The sequence below is a fragment of the Acipenser ruthenus genome, unplaced genomic scaffold (assembly GCF_902713425.1).
Source record: "Acipenser ruthenus unplaced genomic scaffold, fAciRut3.2 maternal haplotype, whole genome shotgun sequence".
Taxonomy (NCBI): domain Eukaryota; kingdom Metazoa; phylum Chordata; class Actinopteri; order Acipenseriformes; family Acipenseridae; genus Acipenser; species Acipenser ruthenus.
This window is the reverse complement of record NW_026708185.1, coordinates 87501-108219: the sequence shown is the minus strand read 5'-3', so window position 1 is coordinate 108219 and position 20719 is coordinate 87501. Positions and strand designations below refer to the sequence as shown.

The following is a 20719-nucleotide window of genomic DNA, read 5'->3' as shown; positions in this document are numbered from 1 at the left end:
GGGAGAGAGAGAGAGGAGAGGAGAGAGAGGAGAGAGGAGAGAGGAGAGGAGAGAGAGGAGAGAGGAGAGGGGAGAGAGGAGAGAGGAGAGGAGATAGGAGAGAGGAGAGGAGATAGGAGAGAGGAGAGGGAGGAGAGAGGAGAGGGAGGAGAGAGAGAGGAGAGAAGAGAAGAAAGGAGAGAGAGCAGGGGCAAAAGAGGAGGGGAACAGTGAAATACACACAGATGCTGTCAAACACACACACACAGGCACACACACACACACACATACACACACACACACACACGCACACGCACACACACACACGCGCGCGTGTGCGCACACACACACACACACACACACACACACAGTACAGAGGCATCCTGCATTGAACTGTATTGAAACTCATTGAACTGTATTGAAACTCATTGAACTGTATTGAAACTCATTGAACTGTATTGAAACTCATTGGTCTGTTTTGAAATGGGTCTGTTTCATTGGGACTGGGATATTGCAACAGTATTGGAATCTGTGCTGTGTTGTGTGTCTCTGTGTGTGTTCCCCTGTGTTGTGTGTGTCTGTATGTTGTGTTGTGAATCTGTTTTGTTCTGTGAGTGACAGAGTGAGAGAGCGAGAGAGAGAACGAGAGAGAAGGGGGAGGAAGTCTGGATACCTGGGATAGATATACAGACAGACAGATAGATAGACAGATAGACAGACTGATAGATAGACAGACAGAGCCCCACAATCCTGTTCAGTTTGACGCTACAATATAATCCCTTCTTCTTGGTGTCTGTGTTAGTTTACTACATTCTGAAAAGAGTTTAGTTTCATTAAAGCTGCAGACAGACAGACAGACAGACAGACAGACAGAGCCCCACAATCCTGTTCAGTTTTGACGCTACAATATAATCCCTTCTTCTTGGGGTCTGTGTTAGTTTACTACATTCTGAAAAGAGTTTAGTTTCATTAAAGCTACAGACAGACAGACAGACAGAGCCCCACAATCCTGTTCAGTTTTGACGCTACAATATAATCCCTTCTTCTTGGGGTCTGTGTTAGTTTACTACATTCTGAAAAGAGTTTAGTTTCATTACAGCTGCAGACAGACACACAGACAGACAGACAAACAGACAGACAGACAGATAGACACACAGACAGACAGACACACAGACACACAGACACACAGACACACAGACAGACAGACAGACAGACACACACACACAGGCAGGCTCTCCAGTCTAGTACACAGTCAGGTCTCTCCGTGTGTGAGTGTCTGTGTGTCTCTCTGTCCGTCTGTCTGTGAAACCCTTCCTCCTCCTCCTCCTCCTCCCCCTCTCCCTACGTCCAACCCCCCTCCCGCCCTGCGTCCCTCCCTCCTTCTCCTCCATCCTCTCGTTCCCCCCTTTCTGTGTCTGTCCGTTGACGTTTTTGTTTTTCTAAATCTTAATTTCTCGTGTCTGTCATTTTCTAACCAATCAAAATTCACTCCTCCCCCCTGCCCCGCCCCCTGCCCCGCCCACTGTCAACAAGCAGTGGAAGAGAGCATTGTGGGAATGAGCAAGCAAAGGATTCTGGGTGGCAGAGAATAACAGCTGAGCAAGGTTCCCATGATGCACTGCATTATTATTATTATTATTATTATTATTATTATTATTATTATTATTAATATTGCCATTGTGAGTATTATTGTGGCGTTATTCATTTATTTTTTTAATATGATTTATCTATTAATTTTGTGACTTTTTTTTTGGTTCATTTGAGGAAGTTATATAGACAGACAGAGACAGGAAAACAATATTCATAAAATATTATACAGCAACACCAAACACGATTCAGACAGCCCCCCTGAGTTTCAATAGCCATAGTTTTATATATTATACAGCAACACCAAACACGATTCAGACAGTCCCCCTGAGTTTCAATAGCCATAGTTTTATATATTATACAGCAACACCAAACACGATTCAGACAGCCCCCCTGAGTTTCAATAGCCATAGTTTTATATATTATACAGCAACACCAAACACGATTCAGACAGTCCCCCTGAGTTTCAATAGCCATAGTTTTATATATTATACAGCAACACCAAACACGATTCAGACAGTCCCCCTGAGTTTCAATAGCCATAGTTTTATATATTATACAGCAACACCAAACACGATTCAGACAGCCCCCCTGAGTTTCAATAGCCATAGTTTTATATATTATACAGCAACACCAAACACGATTCAGACAGTCCCCCTGAGTTTCAATAGCCATAGTTTTATATATTATACAGCAACACCAAACACGATTCAGACAGTCCCTCTGAGTTTCAATAGCCATAGTTTTATATATTATACAGCAACACCAAACACGATTCAGACAGTCCCCCTGAGTTTCAATAGCCATAGTTTTATATATTATACAGCAACACCAAACACGATTCAGACAGCCCCCCTGAGTTTCAATAGCCATAGTTTTATATATTATACAGCAACACCAAACACGATTCAGACAGTCCCCCTGAGTTTCAATAGCCATAGTTTTATATATTATAATGAAGCTAATAAGAGGTGAGAGTGATGTTGAGTATAGCGCCACCCAGTGGCCACATTATAATCAAACCAAGAAAATCTAATGAATACTAGATTTAATTTATTAAACACGATAAATAATAATACAAATACAGTAATATAATTATGATTCAGAAGAACACAGGTATGATAATATATATGTAAAAACAAAACATGAATAGAAAACAGTCCAATTATCTGCGTGTCGTATTTCTTTTAAGCGCTAAATAAAAAACGAAAAAGCCGTCAGGCAGTGAGGCAGACACACCCATTTTGTAGGACCCCTCACCCTTCACCCCTCACTTTTAACCCCACGTGGAACCCATATTGCTTAACTATCTTGATGAATCACCATGGTTACAGTGAGGCTCGTGTCCATTCCATCGCAATGCCTTTAGGAAGTTGTCTGTCGTTAGGTGATACACAGTGAATCGGTCCAGCAATGGCTATAGGACTACAGCTCCCAGCATGCCTCTGCACCCGCGGCCATGGCGAGGCATGCTGGGAGCTGTAGTTCTTTATGCTGCGGTCTCCTATCACAAGCGATACAGACCTCTATTACGACACATCATGTAAAGAAAGCATCGCGATTCATCGAGACACAGTGAATCGCTCCAGCCCTGGCTATAGGACTACAGCTCCCAGCATGCCTCTGCACCCGCGGCCATGACGAGGCATGCTGGGAGCTGTAGTTCTTTATGCTGCGGTCTCACATCACAAGCGATACAGACCTCTATTACGACACATCATGTAAAGAAAGCATCGCGATTCATCGAGGCACAGTGAATCGCTCCAGCCCTGGCTATAGGACTACAGCTCCCAGCATGCCTCTGCACCCGCGGCCATGGCGAGGCATGCTGGGAGCTGTAGTTCTTCATGCTGCGGTCTCGTTTCACAAGCGATACAGACCTCTATTACGATAAATCATGTACAGAAAGCATCAAATAACGTCAGAGCCTCGGATGACAGAAAAGCCGCCTTGCTTCTAAAACGGCGCGGAAGCTAATCGCCTTTAGCTGAGGCTCGATCGCTAAGTTAAGTTCAGTGAATACATATTTCGTAGCTTTAAAACCCAACACGCTCTTAACCCATGCATTAAATACCTGCCGATAAATAACGACTTCTTAAAGGCAATTCGCAGCCCCCTCCCCCCCCCCTGACTAACCCGCAATGCCTTGCCCTGTTTAATGAAAGGAACGAGGTGGATAAAGACTAAATACTACAGCTCCCAGAATGCACCGCCCCGCCGAGTGGTTGATAGAACTGCTGGGTAGAGCCGGTGGAATTATGGGGAGTGTAGTTCCTTTTCTTGTATCCTCGTCCTGTTGTGATGGAGCGATGTTTTTATATTGAAATGTATTGCAGTGGTGGCTGAGAAATACATTGAAATGCGTTTCAACATATATCTGTGGATGACTAGCATTTAGATGTTGTGTGTGTGTCTCTATATATATATATATATAAAATTGGCTAAACTCAAAACACAATGATACATTTCTAGCTGCTATAGTCAGCAATCAATCCCCAACATTATAATATATTCTACCTATAATGTAAATATTAAATATTTTTCTTATAGCAGAGAAAACTGTGTGTTTGTTTGAAGCCAATTTTATATATATTGCATGTACACATTCTCTATGATACATATATATTGTCTCTGTCTCTCTCTCTGCCTCTCTCCTCTCTGTCTCTCTCTGTCCCTCTCCCCCTCTCTTCTCTCTCCTCTCTCTCTCTACCTCTCTCTCCTCTCCCCTGTCTTTCTCCCCTCTCTATCTCTCTCCCCCTCTCTCTCTCTACCTCTCACCCCTCTCTGTCTCTCTCTCCATCCCTCTCTCCCCCTCTATCTCTCTCCCCCTTTCTCTCTCTCTCTCTCTACCTCTCTCTACGCTCCTCTGTCTCTCTCGCTCTGCCTCTCTCTCTCTACCTCTCTCTCCCTACCTCTCTCTCCTCGACTCTGTCTCTCTCTCTCCCTCTCTCTCTCCTCCCTCTCTCTCTGCCTGTCTTCCTCTCTCTCCCTCTCTCTCCTCCCTCTCTCTCTGCCTCTCTCTCTCTCTGCCTCTCTGTCTCTCCCTCTCTCTCTCTCTCTCTCTCTCTCTCCTCTCTCTCCCCTCTCTGTCCCTCTCTCCCCCTCTCTTCTCTCTCCTCTCTCTACCTCTCTCTCCTCTCCTCTGTCTTTCTCCCCTCTCTATCTCTCTCCCCCTCTCTCTCCTCTCTCTCTCTACCTCTCTCTCCTCTCCTCTGTCTCTCTCTCCCCTCTCTCTAACTCTCTTCCTCTCTCTCCCTCTCTCCTCCCTCTCTCTCTCTCCCTCTCTCTCTCCTCTCCTCTGTCTCTCTCTCCCCTCTCTCTACCTCTCTTCCTCTCTCTCCTCTCTCCTCCCTCTCTCTCTGCCTCTCTCTCTCTCTCTCTCTCTCCCTCTCTCTCTCTCTCTCCCTCTCCCTCTCTCCCTCTTCTCTCTCTCTCAGTATATATGTATATGTATTGTGTTTTCATCAGTGTGTATATCTGTCATGTCTTCATCCTCCAGTAATGTTTACAATAATGAAAAGATTGACAGCAAGTCCACAATGAATACAAGAAGAGAGGAGAATGCGAAAATCATATCATAAAACCAGACTTGTGTTAATCAAGCTAATAAGAGGTGAGAGAATGGATTTTAAAGATGGTCAGCGCTCCTTTAAAGGGAGGGGTCAGTGATCCTGTTAATAAAGCTAATAAGAGGTGAGAGAATGGATTTTAAAGATGGTCAGCGCTCCTTTAAAGGGAGGGGCCCAGTGATCATGTTAATAAAGCTAATAAGAGGTGAGAGAATGGATTTTAAAGATGGTCAGAGCTCCTTTAAAGGGAGGGGCCGGTGATCCTGTTAATAAAGCTAATAAGAGGTGAGAGAATGGATTTTAAAGATGGTCAGCGCTCCTTTAAAGGGAGGGGTCAGTGATCCTGTTAATAAAGCTAATAAGAGGTGAGAGAATGGATTTTAAAGATGGTCAGCGCTCCTTTAAAGGGAGGGGTCAGTGAACCTGTTAATAAAGCTAATAAGAGGTGAGAGAATGGATTTTAAAGATGGTCAGCGCTCCTTTAAAGGGAGGGGTCAGTGATCCTGTTAATAAAGCTAATAAGAGGTGAGAGAATGGATTTTAAAGATGGTCAGCGCTCCTTTAAAGGGAGGGGCCAGTGATCCTGTTAATAAAGCTAATAAGAGGTGAGAGAATGGATTTTAAAGATGGTCAGCGCTCCTTTAAAGGGAGGGGCCGGTGATCCTGTTAATAAAGCTAATAAGAGGTGAGGGAATGGATTTTAAAGATGGTCAGCGCTCCTTTAAAGGGAGGGGTCAGTGATCCTGTTAATAAAGCTAATAAGAGGTGAGAGAATGGATTTTAAAGATGGTCAGCGCTCCTTTAAAGGGAGGGGTCGGTGATCATGTTAATAAAGCTAATAAGAGGTGAGAGAATGGATTTTAAAGATGGTCAGCGCTCCTTTAAAGGGAGGGGCCGGTGATCCTGTTAATAAAGCTAATAAGAGGTGAGAGAATGGATTTTAAAGATGGTCAGCGCTCCTTTAAAGGGAGGGGCCGGTGATCCTGTTAATAAAGCTAATAAGAGGTGAGAGAATGGATTTTAAAGATGGTCAGCGCTCCTTTAAAGGGAGGGGCCAGTGATCCTGTTAATAAAGCTAATAAGAGGTGAGAGAATGGATTTTAAAGATGGTCAGCACTCCTTTAAAGGGAGGGGCCAGTGATCCTGTTAATAAAGCTAATAAGAGGCTTGTGGTTTGAAATAAGCACCAGAATGTGTTTTGATTGAAGCTGGCGTTTTAAATGACTGTCAGAAAGAATCGCCTCGTCTTTGGTTGAGTCAAATCGGTCTGATCTTGGCTGGAGGGCTTCAGTTTGAACGAACTGCACTGTATTGTGATGGCCTTTTAAAGTGATCGCAGCTCCCAAAGAAACTCCCTGGATCTCCCCTGTGTGTCCTGCACCTCCACCCGCTGCACAGCTCACCGATGTGCACTTTCGAAAGAGACACACATAGCTATAGCTGGGCTTGAGAAATCTCTGTTTGCATGAGGCGCGCTTTCAGATAGTCACACGTCCTTGGTTGTTAGAGGTCAAAGAAGAAAGTCTGGTTTGAAAATGAAATGATTTTTGTAGCTCCGTGTGTCTCTGTCTTTCTCTGTCCTCTCTCTCCTCTCTCCTCTCCCTCCTCTCTGTCTCCTCTCCTCTCTCCTCTCTCCTCTCTCCTCTCTCCTCTCTCTCCTCTCCTCTCTCTCCTCTCCCTCCTCTCTCTCTCCTCTCCTCTCTCTCCTCTCTCCTCTCTCTCCTCTCTCCTCTCTCCTCTCTCTCCCCTCTCTCCTCTCTCCTCTCCTCTCTCTCACCTCTCTCCTCTCTCTCTCCTCTCTCTCCTCTCTCCTCTCTCCTCTCTCTCCTCTCTCCTCTCTCTCCCCTCTCTCCTCTCTCCTCTCTCCTCTCCTCTCTCTCCCCTCTCTCCTCTCTCTCTCCTCTCTCCTCTCTCCTCTCTCTCCTCTCTCCTCTCTCTCCTCTCTCTCTCCTCTCTCTCTCCTCTCTCTCTCCCCTCTCCTCTCTCCTCTCTCCTCTCTTCTCTCTCTCCTCTCTCTCCTCTCTCCTCTCTTCTCTCTCTCCTCTCACTGTGGTTTTTAGAGTCAATCTTTGCCTCACCCCCTATCCACCCTCTTCCCCCTCTCCCAGTCTGATTAATCTCCATCTCCCCCCCCCCCCTCCCCCTCCACCTCTGTAGGGTCGATGCCTGCCCCTCGTAGTGTAACAAAAGTATAAGGAGGGAGGTAGGTACCCTTTCCAAATCTCAATTAGCCCAGGGCAGCTAGAGCAGGGGCAAACACAAGGGCAACAGCAACTGAACCCCAACCAGCACCGAGACACACTGACTGGAATGACATTGGAACTGCAGTTTGAGATCACTAGACTAGACTGTATTATAATTACATTGTAACTGCAGTTTGAGATCACTAGACTGTATTATAATGACATTGGAACTGCAGTTTGAGATCACTAGACTAGACTGTATTATAATTACATTGTAACTGCAGTTTGAGATCACTAGACTAGACTTTATTATAATTACATTGTAACTGCAGTTTGAGATCACTAGACTGTATTATAATTACATTGTAACTGCAGTTTGAGATCACTAGACTGTATTATAATTACATTGTAACTGCAGTTTGAGATCGCTAGACTAGACTGTATTATAATTACATTGTAACTGCAGTTTGAGATCACTAGACTGTATTATAATTACATTGTAACTGCAGTTTGAGATCGCTAGACTAGACTGTATTATAATGACATTGTAACTGCAGTTTGAGATCACTAGACTGTATTATAATTACATTGTAACTGCAGTTTGAGATCACTAGACTAGACTGTATTATAATTACATTGTAACTGCAGTTTGAGATCACTAGACTAGACTGTATTATAATTACATTGTAACTGCAGTTTGAGATCACTAGACTGTATTATAATTACATTGTAACTGCAGTTTGAGATCGCTAGACTGTATTATAATTACATTGTAACTGCAGTTTGACATCACTAGAGTAGACTGTATTATAATTACATTGTAACTGCAGTTTGAGATCACTAGACTGTATTATAATGACATTGTAACTGCAGTTTGAGATCACTAGACTAGACTGTATTATAATGACATTGTAAGTGCAGTTTGAGATCACTAGGGTGGTATTCTGCAGGGTAACTAGGAGACGTTTCCCCCTCATCTTCTCCTCCTGTTTGGTCGTGAGTCTCAGTGCTGGGTGGAACACAGTGCTTATCACAAAAGCCCCGTCATGTTTCAAAGGGAAAAGGAATTCTTCATATTTTCATATCTGACCATTTTATAAGGGAGTTGCTCAGGATCTGCTGGCTTCAAAACTAAGATTTATATAATTAAAATTAATTTTTATATATATATATATATATATTCAACTGTAGTTAAAGATCACTGATAATAATATTTCATTATTATTATAATCATTATTTAGATAATAATGTTTTAATAATATTATTATTGTGTGTCTATCTATCTATCTATCTATCTATCTATCTATCTATCTATCTATCTATCTATCTATATATATATATATATATATATATATATATATATATATATATATATATATATATATACACCAAAATATCTCCCTAGCAATGATTTTATCTACATTTATATCTAAAAGTTTTTCAGCCAGCATTATCTGAAGTTTACTGTTTGTAAAATCATCACTCTGACTGTATCGCAGTCACTCAAACACTGTGTTTATTATTTCTGAGTCTCTGAGTCTGCGTTGCTTTGACTGTGAGTTCAGGAGCTGCTCTTCAGTTCTAGCTGCGCTGCCCTAGTTATTGTATTGTGAATCGGGACAGCCCTGGCTATAGGACTACAGCTCCCAGCATGCCTCTGCACCCGTGGCCGTGGCGAGGGATGCTGGGAGCTGTAGTTCTTTAACTCTAGAGCTCTGCTGTGGTCTCGCATCACAATACAAATCATTTCAACACGTCAGCTGCCTGCCACAGTGTAACACAGCCAGAGTGTTTATAGAAGAGACAGCGCCCCCTAGTGATCTGACACGTGGGATTGCCGGCAGTGCCCTAGCCGTGCACTAGATGGCGCTATCACTAATATAAATGAGCCAACACGAGTCTACGGCAGGCAGCTGAATCGACGTGTTGAAATGATTTGTATTGTGATGCGAGACCACAGCAGAGCTCTAGAGTTAAAGAACTACAGCTCCCAGCATGCCTCACCATGGCAGCGGGTGCAGAGGCATGCTGGGAGCTGTAGTCCTATAGCCAGGGCTGGAGCGATTCACTGTGTCTCGATGAATCGCGATGCTTTCTTTACATGATGTGTCGTAATAGAGGTCTGTATCGCTTGTGATACGAGACCGCAGCATAAAGAACTACAGCTCCCAGCATGCCTCGCCACGGCCGCGGGTGCAGAGGCATGCTGGGAGCTGTAGTCCTGTAGCCAGGGCTGGAGCGATTCACTGTGTCTCGATGAATCGCGATGCTTTCTTTACATTATGTGTCGTAATAGAGGTCTGTATCGCTTGTGATAGGAGACCGCAGCATAAAGAACTACAGCTCCCAGCATGCCTCGCCATGGCCGCGGGTGCAGAGGCATGCTGGGAGCTGTAGTCCTATAGCCAGGGCTGTCCCGATTCACAATACAATAACTAGGGCAGCGCAGCTAGAACTGAAGAGCAGCTCCTGAACTCACAGTCAAAGCAACGCAGACTCAGAGAGACAGAAATAACAAACACAGTGTTTGAGTGACTGCGGCACTCTCTGGATTGACAGCAAACTTCATGAAAACGTAAAACTAAAACTAAGTGACACTTGCGATATTTAAAGGTGAAGTTTTTGCAAATACACAGTTTGAGTTACATGCAAAACCTTTGAAGAGACCAAGGTAGTTTAGTTGTTATAAAAAAATAATAATTTGAACATATTTAAAAAAATATTATTATTATTAGTTCATTTTCTTTGTTTGTCAGATTATGACTTTCTCTATCTATCTATCCGTGTGTGTGTGTGTAAGTGTGTGTGTGTGTGTGTGTTGCTGTTGCATGTTATTGGACGCTGGGCTGACATGTATGTGCTTTGAAATGACGCGGGGAAGCACGGAGATACGGCACAGCACTGACTCTGAGATTCAGCTGCTCTCTCACGCTGACATGCTCCATTGTGAGAGGCACGGGTGCAAAGTGAATTCATATGCACTGTACTGTTTGCTGAGGTTTTGTTACGTGTTAGACACACACACACACACACACAAAGAGACACACACACACACATATATATAGACGCACACACACAAAGACACACACAGACACACAGACACAGAAACACACATAGAACGACAAACACACAGACACAAAAATAGAGACACAAACACACAGACAAACACACAGAGACACACACACACAGACATACACGCACATAGGGAGACACACAGACACACACATAGAGCGACTCACACACAGACACACACACAGACACAGAGACAGAGACACACACATAGAGCAACACACACAGACAGACACACACAGAAACACACACAGACAAACACACACAGTATATAATTAAATGGCACACACACAATAGTACCTGAATCAGAAGAGAGTCCGATATCTCTATCAAGCCTTGATTATAACATGTTTTACAAAAACTCCCATCAGAACTATACAGTGCTGCAGCTATGGCCAATCAAAGGATATTTACTGAAAGATCATCAAACACGGCCCCTCCCTGCTTCTCCATGCATGCTGCTTCGATGTGGAAAAAAAATTAACAAAACAAATAACGTTAATCAGGTAATCCTAACGAGGTCTGCCATACTTCAATGCACTCTCAGAAACAGCCATTACCTGATCACAAATACAACTCAATCTCTCCAGTCGACACACCCCCCTTTCCCCGCTTGTAATGGTACAGTCCCTTCACTAATACAGTCTACTGTGCTCCCGGGCTTGTACCATCAGAGACAGGGAAAGGGGAGTCCATTGGACTTACGAAATCTGTGGCTCGGAATGCATTGTAAGAAACAGCGATCCGAAAATCAGTCTTACAGTCTCATCCCTCTGTTCCTGTTTCACATCTCAAGCATTTCCCTGAAGCTGTATTCACAAAGCAGTAGCATTCCTCTGCTGAACGAAGGCTAATGCTTTCTGAATAGAGCATGTGACAATATCGCTGCCCACATTCAAAAACTCACAGCTCCTGACCAAAGAATAAATTAAAAAAAACACTGTAGTACTGTGCTCTGGTCTAGCTGCTATAGTCAATCAAACACTGTGCTCTAGTCTAGCTGCTATAGTCAATCAAACACTAGCAGCTAGACTAGAGCACAGTGTTTGATTGACTATAGCAGCTAGACTAGAGCACAGTGTTTGATTGACTACAGCAGCTAGACTAGAGCACAGTGTTTGATTGCTGACTATAGCAGCTACACTAGAGCACAGTGTTTGATTGACTATAGCAGCTAGACTAGAGCACAGTGTTTGATTGCTGACTATAGCAGCTAGACTAGAGCACAGTGTTTGATTGACTACAGCAGCTAGACTAGAGCACAGTGTTTGATTGACTATAGCAGCTAGACTAGAGCACAGTGTTTGATTGACTATAGCAGCTAGACTAGAGCACAGTGTTTGATTGACTAGCAGCTAGACTAGAGCACAGTGTTTGATTGACTATAGCAGCTAGACTAGAGCACAGTGTTTGACTATAGCAGCTAGACTAGAGCACAGTGTTTGATTGACTATAGCAGCTAGACTAGAGCACAGTGTTTGATTGACTACAGCAGCTAGACTAGAGCAGTGTTTGATTGACTATAGCAGCTAGACTAGAGCACAGTGTTTGATTGACTATAGCAGCTAGACTAGAGCACAGTGTTTGATTGCTGACTACAGCAGCTAGACTAGAGCACAGTGTTTGACTGACTATAGCAGCTAGACTAGAGCACAGTGTTTGATTGACTATAGCAGCTAGACTAGAGCACAGTGTTTGATTGACTATAGCAGCTAGACTAGAGCACAGTGTTTGATTGACTATAGCAGCTAGACTAGAGCACAGTGTTTGATTGACTAGCAGCTAGACTAGAGCACAGTGTTTGACTACAGCAGCTAGACTAGAGCAGTGTTTGATTGACTACAGCAGCTAGACTAGAGCAGTGTTTGATTGACTATAGCAGCTAGACTAGAGCACAGTGTTTGATTGACTATAGCAGCTAGACTAGAGCACAGTGTTTGATTGACTACAGCAGCTAGACTAGAGCACAGTGTTTGATTGACTATAGCAGCTAGACTAGAGCACAGTGTTTGATTGACTATAGCAGCTAGACTAGAGCACAGTGTTTGATTGACTATAGCAGCTAGACTAGAGCACAGTGTTTGATTGACTATAGCAGCTAGACTACAGCACAGTGTTTGACTATAGCAGCTAGACTAGAGCACAGTGTTTGATTGCTGACTATAGCAGCTAGACTAGAGCACAGTGTTTGACTATAGCAGCTAGACTAGAGCACAGTGTTTGATTGCTGACTATAGCAGCTACACTAGAGCACAGTGTTTGATTGACTATAGCAGCTAGACTAGAGCACAGTGTTTGATTGACTATAGCAGCGAGACTAGAGCACAGTGTTTGATTGACTATAGCAGCTAGACTAGAGCACAGTGTTTGATTGACTACAGCAGCTAGACTAGAGCACAGTGTTTGATTGCTGACTATAGCAGCTAGACTAGAGCACAGTGTTTGATTGACTATAGCAGCTAGACTAGAGCACAGTGTTTGACTATAGCAGCTAGGCTAGAGCACAGTGTTTGATTGACTATAGCAGCTAGACTAGAGCACAGTGTTTGATTGACTATAGCAGCTAGACTAGAGCACAGTGTTTGACTGACTATAGCAGCTAGACTAGAGCACAGTGTTTGACTATAGCAGCTAGACTAGAGCACAGTGTTTGATTGACTATAGCAGCTAGACTAGAGCACAGTGTTTGATTGACTATAGCAGCTAGACTAGAGCACAGTGTTTGATTGACTATAGCAGCTAGACTAGAGCACAGTGTTTCAACATTCAAAGGTCATTAGTGCTGACTGGGCTAGCGATATATATATATATATATATATACATATCTTTTAAAAAAATGTTTTGATAAAAAAATGTATTGACTGTTTTTTACTGCCAAAAAAAATCATGATACTCATGTTTTTTTTTCATTTTGTCTGTCTTGTCTTTTTTAATTTATTTCGTCTTCTTTTTATTATTATTATTATTATTATTATTATTATTATTATTATTATTATTATTATTTAATCAACTTCAAAACACAACTGTTGACGCTTCCTGTCTGCCTGCCTGCCTCTCTGTCAAAACCAGCCGGATGCGAGAAATCCCGAAGCCTGAATAACATCGCGGGGATGACGGGGAACTCCATGAGACTGACTCCGGTCACAAACCCGCCGTTTGAACCCTACGAGGCACCGGGGCCGCTGCGCCGCTGCCGGTCCCCCATCCCGTCCATATTATAGCATGGATCCACGTCACCACCCCCCCAAAAAAAACAACTAATATGCAAACACATCACCCCGCTGAGCAACACAAAATAAAATGCAAACTCCGTGAGAGGATTTAGATTTAGGAAGTAACTGAACGCGAATAAGAAAATGCTGTGAAAAAACTATTTTAAAATTGTTATTATGAAAATTATCAGCGCCCCCTTGAAGACTCCCCCCCCCCCCCCCCCCCGACACGCAAATAGAAATCTGTAAACTTATATTGCTTGAACAATATTCAGCACCAAAGCAAGGTATTATCATAGCATTATATACAGTGTATGATATTGGACTGCAACTAAATACATTTCAATGCAAAATGAATCCGTGCTGCTGTGAATCATCCAGGGGGCCAGGGGGCGCTGTCTGCTGTTCTTTGATCTGCTTAAAATGACTTTAAAAAAAGGAGTACTGGGGGGCGTGGCTTTAAAGGGCGTGGCCTACGCTTCCCTCTCAAACTTCTTTCCTTCCTGCTCCCGCCAGCCGTGTTGCATCCTGGGACTTGTAGTTTTTTTCTTTCTTTCTGTGTAGGCGGTGCGTGATGAGATCTCTCTTCAAAAACAATATCTGGATTTTAATTTTGGAGAGATTTATTTGTTTTTGCTTGTTTTCGAAGACTCCAGAATGTTTTTTTTTTTTAAAAAAAGGAGCGACGATGGGGAAAAAATGAACGGAAAATGAAAGGAAGGAAAGAAAGAAAGGATGAAAGGAAAGATTCTTGCTCAAGAACTGGCTGAAATGCGAGCCTTTTATTAATCTGAGGACGATTCTGCCTCGATAGCGCTGGCAAACGTTTTGTTTGTAATTTACCAACGAATTCCTCTATCTCTTTGGGGATGGGCGATATTTTGAATATCGGTTTCTTTTTGTTGTGTTTCGATATTGGTTTTTTATTCGATTTACTTGCACATTTGTTCGAGGTGTTTGAGTTACATTCGCTAAACTTTTAAGCATGTCTAAAAACATCACTACGAAATCACATTTCACAAACGACTGCACAGCGTTTAACTGGATATTAAAAACACTGAACGGAACGACCCACACTCTACAGCGATGGCCAAAGGGTTTGCATCACCACCCGATAGTATAAACTCATTTTTTGCTGGCTGGGACTACAGCTCCCAGCATGCCTCTGCACCCGCGGCCATGGCGAGGCATGCTGGGAGCTGTAGTTCTTTATGCTGCGGTCTCCTATCACAAGCGATACAGACCTCTATTACGACACATCATGTAAAGAAAGCATCGCGATTCATCGAGACACAGTGAATCGCTCCAGCCCTGGCTATAGGACTACAGCTCCCAGCATGCCTCTGCACCCGCGTCCATGGCGAGGCATGCTGGGAGCTGTAGTTTTTTATGCTGTGGTCTCGTATCACAAGCGATACAGACCTCTATTACCATACATCATGTACAGCTATGGCCAAAAGTTTTGCATCATCCCCCTCTATTAGAATGAACTGATTCAGCTTCATAGAGTCCAATGAAAGCTGCTGAATAATGTTCCCTTGTTAACATATTGAATTCCACCCCCTCTATATAGAATGAACTCCCTCAGCTTCATAGAGTCCAATGAAAGCTGCTGAATAATGTTCCCTTGTTAACATATTGAATTCCACCCCCTCTATATAGAATGAACTCCCTCAGCTTCATAGAGTCCAATGAAAGCTGCTGAATAATGTTCCCTTGTTAACATATTGAATTCCACCCCCTCTATATAGAATGAACTGATTCAGCTTCATAGAGTCCAATGAAAGCTGCTGAATAATGTTCCCTTGTTAACATATTGAATTCCACCCCCTCTATATAGAATGAACTCCCTCAGCTTCATAGAGTCCAATGAAAGCTGCTGAATAATGTCCCCTTGTTAACATATTGAATTCCACCCCCTCTATATAGAATGAACTCCCTCAGCTCCATAGAGTCCAATGAAAGCTGCTGAATAATGTTCCCTTGTTAACATATTGAATTCCACCCCCTCTATATAGAATGAACTCCCTCAGCTTCATAGAGTCCAATGAAAGCTGCTGAATAATGTTCCCTTGTTAACATATTGAATTCCACCCCCTCTATATAGAATGAACTCCCTCAGCTTCATAGAGTCCAATGAAAGCTGCTGAATAATGTTCCCTTGTTAACATACTGAATTCCACCCCCTCTATATAGAATGAACTCCCTCAGCTTCAGAGTCCAATGAAAGCTGCTGAATAATGTTCCCTTGTTAACATATTGAATTCCACCCCCTCTATATAGAATGAACTCCCTCAGCTTCATAGAGTCCAATGAAAGCTGCTGAATAATGTTCCCTTGTTAACATATTGAATTCCACCCCCTCTATATAGAATGAACTCCCTCAGCTTCATAGAGTCCAATGAAAGCTGCTGAATAATGTTCCCTTGTTAACATATTGAATTCCGCGCAGCTTTGTATTTTTCCGGAGACTTCACTTAACAATTGAAAATTGAAAATATATCTATATTTAATTCTGCCTCAGTTCTGAAGTTGTAGGTGATATAAACGTTTTGACCAGAGCTGTAGTTCTCTCTCTCTCTATATATATATATATACACTGCTATTTTTTTAAGAGAACATTTTAAACAGTGTACATTCTAAACGTGCGCATTCTAAACACTGTACCTTCTAAACGTGCGCATTCTAAACACTGTACATTCTAAACGTGCGCATTCTAAACGTGCGCATTCTAAACACTACATTCTAAACACTGTACATTCTAAACGTGCACATTCTAAACGTGCGCATTCTAAACATGCGCATTCTAAACACTGTACATTCTAAACAGTGCGCATTCTAAACGTGTCACATCACCGTAGTTTCTGTGCAAATGTGATAAGTATACTGTTTATTTTTTTTCTGAACGATCTACATACTCAGGTCTTGAACCCATATCATAACAATATTACTCTCTCTCTCTATATATATATTAATACTTAGCTAGGTATAGATAACGAGATAGAAACATAGACAGGGATAGAAAGCTAGTTCTATTAAGATTAAGGCAGTTGTTTTTTTTTGTCTAAGGCGATATTACTGAGAGAAAAATGCATTTTTAACGATTGAGACCCTCCTCCCCTCTCCCCCCCCCCCCCCCCCCCCCCCATTCACTCCCATACGTCGTAGTTTTCATAATAATTAATAATTTCTGTTCTCTTATCGTGCACGGACTTCCAATGCAAGCAATAATACAAGATTCTATATGAAATACGTTTTTAAAAAAAATGAAAATGTAAAAAAATATGTATATATATAGTGAAGGCAAATATATATAGATAGCTAGCTATATTTATATTGGTATATTATAGACTAAAGTGGGTTTACTGGACGATTGAATTAGAAAATTCTCATGAATTCAATGACTAACGACTAGAAGACTTTCTCAGTGTCTTCAGTGTGAATTCAATGACTAACGACTAGAAGTCTTTCTCAGTGTCTTCAGTGTGAATTCAATGACTAACGAATAGAAGTCTTTCTCAGTGTCTTCAGTGTGAATTCAATGACTAACGACTAGAAGTCTTTCTCTGTGTCTTCAGTGTGAATTCAATGACTAACGACTAGAAGTCTTTCTCAGGGTCTTCAGAGTGAATTCAATGAGAAACGACTAGAAGTCTTTCTCAGTGTCTTCAGTGTGAATTCAATGACTAACGACTAGAAGTCTTTCTCAGTGTCTTCAGAGTGAATTCAATGACTAACGACTAGAAGTCTTTCTCAGTGTCTTCAGTGTGAATTCAATGACTAACGACTAGAAGTCTTTCTCTGTGTCTTCAGTGTGAATTCAATGACTAACGACTAGAAGTCTTTCTCAGGGTCTTCAGTATGAATTCAATGACTAACGACTAGAAGTCTTTCTCAGTGTCTTCAGTATCACATCATTTGGACTGGAAGACTTCTCATTGAAATGCGATTGAAAAGGAATTCACTATTTTTTATTAATTAATCAACACGTAGATGGCAATAATTCATATCAGTGTCAATATAATATATATATATATATATTTGCCTTCATGTATAATGTTATGTAAATTATGTAAATTAGATGCAAGGGGGCGGGGACTATATGCAAGTGCTGCATGATGATTGGTTATGTACTGAGCTTGAATAGAATGGATTGTTTGACTCTGGAAGAGACCATGTTGACTGTAAAATAGGGGTGGGGGTGGGGGTGGGGTGAGCTATGGGAGATACCATTATATTTGACCGGGGGGGGTTCTGTTACCTCTTTAACTTTGTATTATTTTGATTTGTGATTATTATTATTATTATTATTATTATTATTATTATTATTTATTCATTGTTTTGTTTCTATCCACAGAGAATCACGCTGACAGCCCCGTGCTTGTCAGATATATGCAAGCAGAAGCTGTTGCTGTAAAATAGAAACCTCCCTCCTCACCCCTCTTTTCCCTGCCTCAGTGGAACCTCCCAGCCTCAGCACTGCATTTCACAGTTTGGTTTTTTTCGTTTTACATTTTCATATCTGGAGGGGGGGGGGGGGGGGGGAGAGGGGAGGGGTCGTGGTGTACCACGTGCCAGCCCTGTATGCAATGATACAAATTAACAAGCTCCCAAAATCAATGTGCAACCGTTTCATTGATTACCCCATTCATCGATTGATCAGATTCGCTGGCTGGTTTGGATTTAAACAGCGCCTGTTTGCACCTGCTGGTTATTTGATTAATCAGTTAGTCGGTCGGTCGTTAAGGGTTGATTTTGTTTTTGCTGGACGATTAGTTAACAGAGAAATACAAACTCAGCCCCCACCTCCTCCTCTCCCTCCCCCCTCAACGGGAGAAACGGACGAGGGCAAGAACTCAGGACATTTATTATTATTATTATTATTATTATTATTATTATTATTATTATTATTATTATTGGATTTATTTATTAATTTTTGTCTTTTTTATTGGGGGGGGGAGAATTATTTATGTATATATTTATTTATTGAACTGATTATTTATTTAATGTGTGTGTGTGTTTTTCAACTTTCTCTTTAAGTCTTAATCTGCAGGTTTGATTAGAATTTCAACTGTATTAATTAATTTATTTCTATTTTAAATCCGACCCATTTATATATTTATTTATTATTATTATTATTATTATTATTATTATTATTATTATTATTATTATTATTATTATTATTATTATTATTTTCTTCTCCAATTTCCCTTTCGGATTACAAAACCAAACCCACCGCCATCCAACAGCCAACAGGAATTAAGAACGGGACTTAAATAACAAAACACAGAAGACCAACTATATAAATATATATAAATATATACATCTCAACATATCTCTCGATCTATGGATCCAGCACTCCAGATAACGCATCATTGAGTAACGCGCTCTCCAATTCGGACCCTACAGACTTCAACGCATCTCCGGTTAAAATCTGCGCGCCGCTATTGCTGAGGACGTGTGACGTATGACGTATGATGGACTCTACAAGCTATGGGAAGGTCACTCTACAAAGAACGAAACCATTCTACATATATATATATATATATATATATATATATATATATATATATATATATATATATATATATATATATATATATATATACACAACTGTGTGTATATTTGTCCAAACACCCCAAGATTTGTGATTTTAAGCCTTGATCTATCGGCCTGCATGAAAACACCTCTGGGCTTGAGAATCTCAATTCAATAACCATTGACCGCTTTGTGCTTGAATTAGACAAACAAAACTCAAAACACAGTCCGTGATCCGGCGTGTTCCTCCTCTCCTCCTGCGTGACGGGACGTGCTTGGGTGGTCTGTTGAAATCGTCCACTGAAGCAGACCAGCCCTAATGTGACTGTTCACTGTGGACCAGGATTTTCAGAGACAGTGGTTTGATTTTTAGACGCACAGCGAATTAAAACTGCAGAAGCAATGGGGTGTTGAGTGTGTGTGTGTGTGTGTTATATATACACACACACACACACACACACACACATATACACCTATATCTAAATATATTTATATATATCAAAGGAAATCTTCAGAAACGATGGACAATTGTGTGGGAATGGAATTCACATAACGCAAAAAAGTACCGACTGATCAATATTTATTTAATGAATAATACTAAGAAAACTCTTATTAACAAAGACTTCACGCTTGTGAGTGCAAGGCTATTTAAAGGAGTCTGGGACGGAAGAAGACTTCGATTTGGGATTACAGTGCCTGTTTGAAGGATCGTTTGGATTTGGGAATGCAAACCCGAGGGGTTATGAATCGGAAACGGGCGACTTCCAGACAGGTGCAATCGACTCAGGATTGAGTTAAGAATCCTGGAATGTTCCAAATTGAAAAAAAAACTGGAGGGGTCCCGGAATGTTCCAAATTGAAAAAAAAAAACCAGGAGGGGTCCCGGAATGTTCCAAATTGAAAAAAATACAGGAGGGGTCCCGGAATGTTCCAAATTGAAAAGAAAAACTGGAGGGGTCCCGGAATGTTTCAAATTGAAAAAAAAAACTGGAGGGGTCCCGGAATGTTTCAAATTGAAAAAAAAAACAGGAGGGGTCCCGGAATGTTCCAAATTGAAAAAAAAAACAGGAGGGGTCCCGGAATGTTCCAAATTGAAAAAAAAAACAGGAGGGGTCCCGGAATGTTCCAAATTGAAAAAAAAACAGGAGAGGGGGGGGGGGGGGGGGGGGGGGGGGGGGAGGAACGTTGCATATTCTTTTCTTAAAATACAGCATGAAGTTGCATGATGGATACGAACAAATATGAAAAAAAAACAGTACAAACGTTTAAAAAGAGAATCATTTAATGTTATATGCAAAAAAAAAAAAAGAGTATATATTTTTTTTTCTTTGGTGGAGAAAAAAATGAAATTCAAATATTCAAAGAATAAAGTTTGCAAAATATAAAAATATTGTTAAAGATTATAATGGTAATGATGGATGATGATTAATAATATTAATAATATTAATAATAATAATAATAATAATAATAATAATTCTAATAATGCTGATGTATTTATAAAACTTTTAACCAGCCGTTTGAAACAAAAGACAAACTCATATTCATATTAATATTATTAATACTAAATACTGATAATAACAAT

At 41.4% G+C, this 20719-nt stretch overlaps 2 long non-coding RNA genes across 2 annotated transcripts in view; both read left to right on the top strand.

The window, feature by feature from the left end:
• Positions 1-60: 60 nt before the first annotated feature.
• Positions 61-17789, top strand: LOC131729963 (uncharacterized). Its single transcript, XR_009323829.1, has 3 exons — positions 61-1583; positions 7293-7338; positions 13457-17789. It is a non-coding gene; the product is annotated as an uncharacterized LOC131729963 (long non-coding RNA).
• Positions 17790-20320: 2531 nt separating this feature from the next.
• Positions 20321-20719, top strand: part of LOC131729962 (uncharacterized) — a 3800-nt gene continuing 3401 nt past the window's right edge. The window contains exon 1 of the long non-coding RNA XR_009323828.1: positions 20321-20719. This exon is cut by the window's right edge and continues 126 nt beyond it. This is a non-coding gene — a long non-coding RNA (uncharacterized LOC131729962).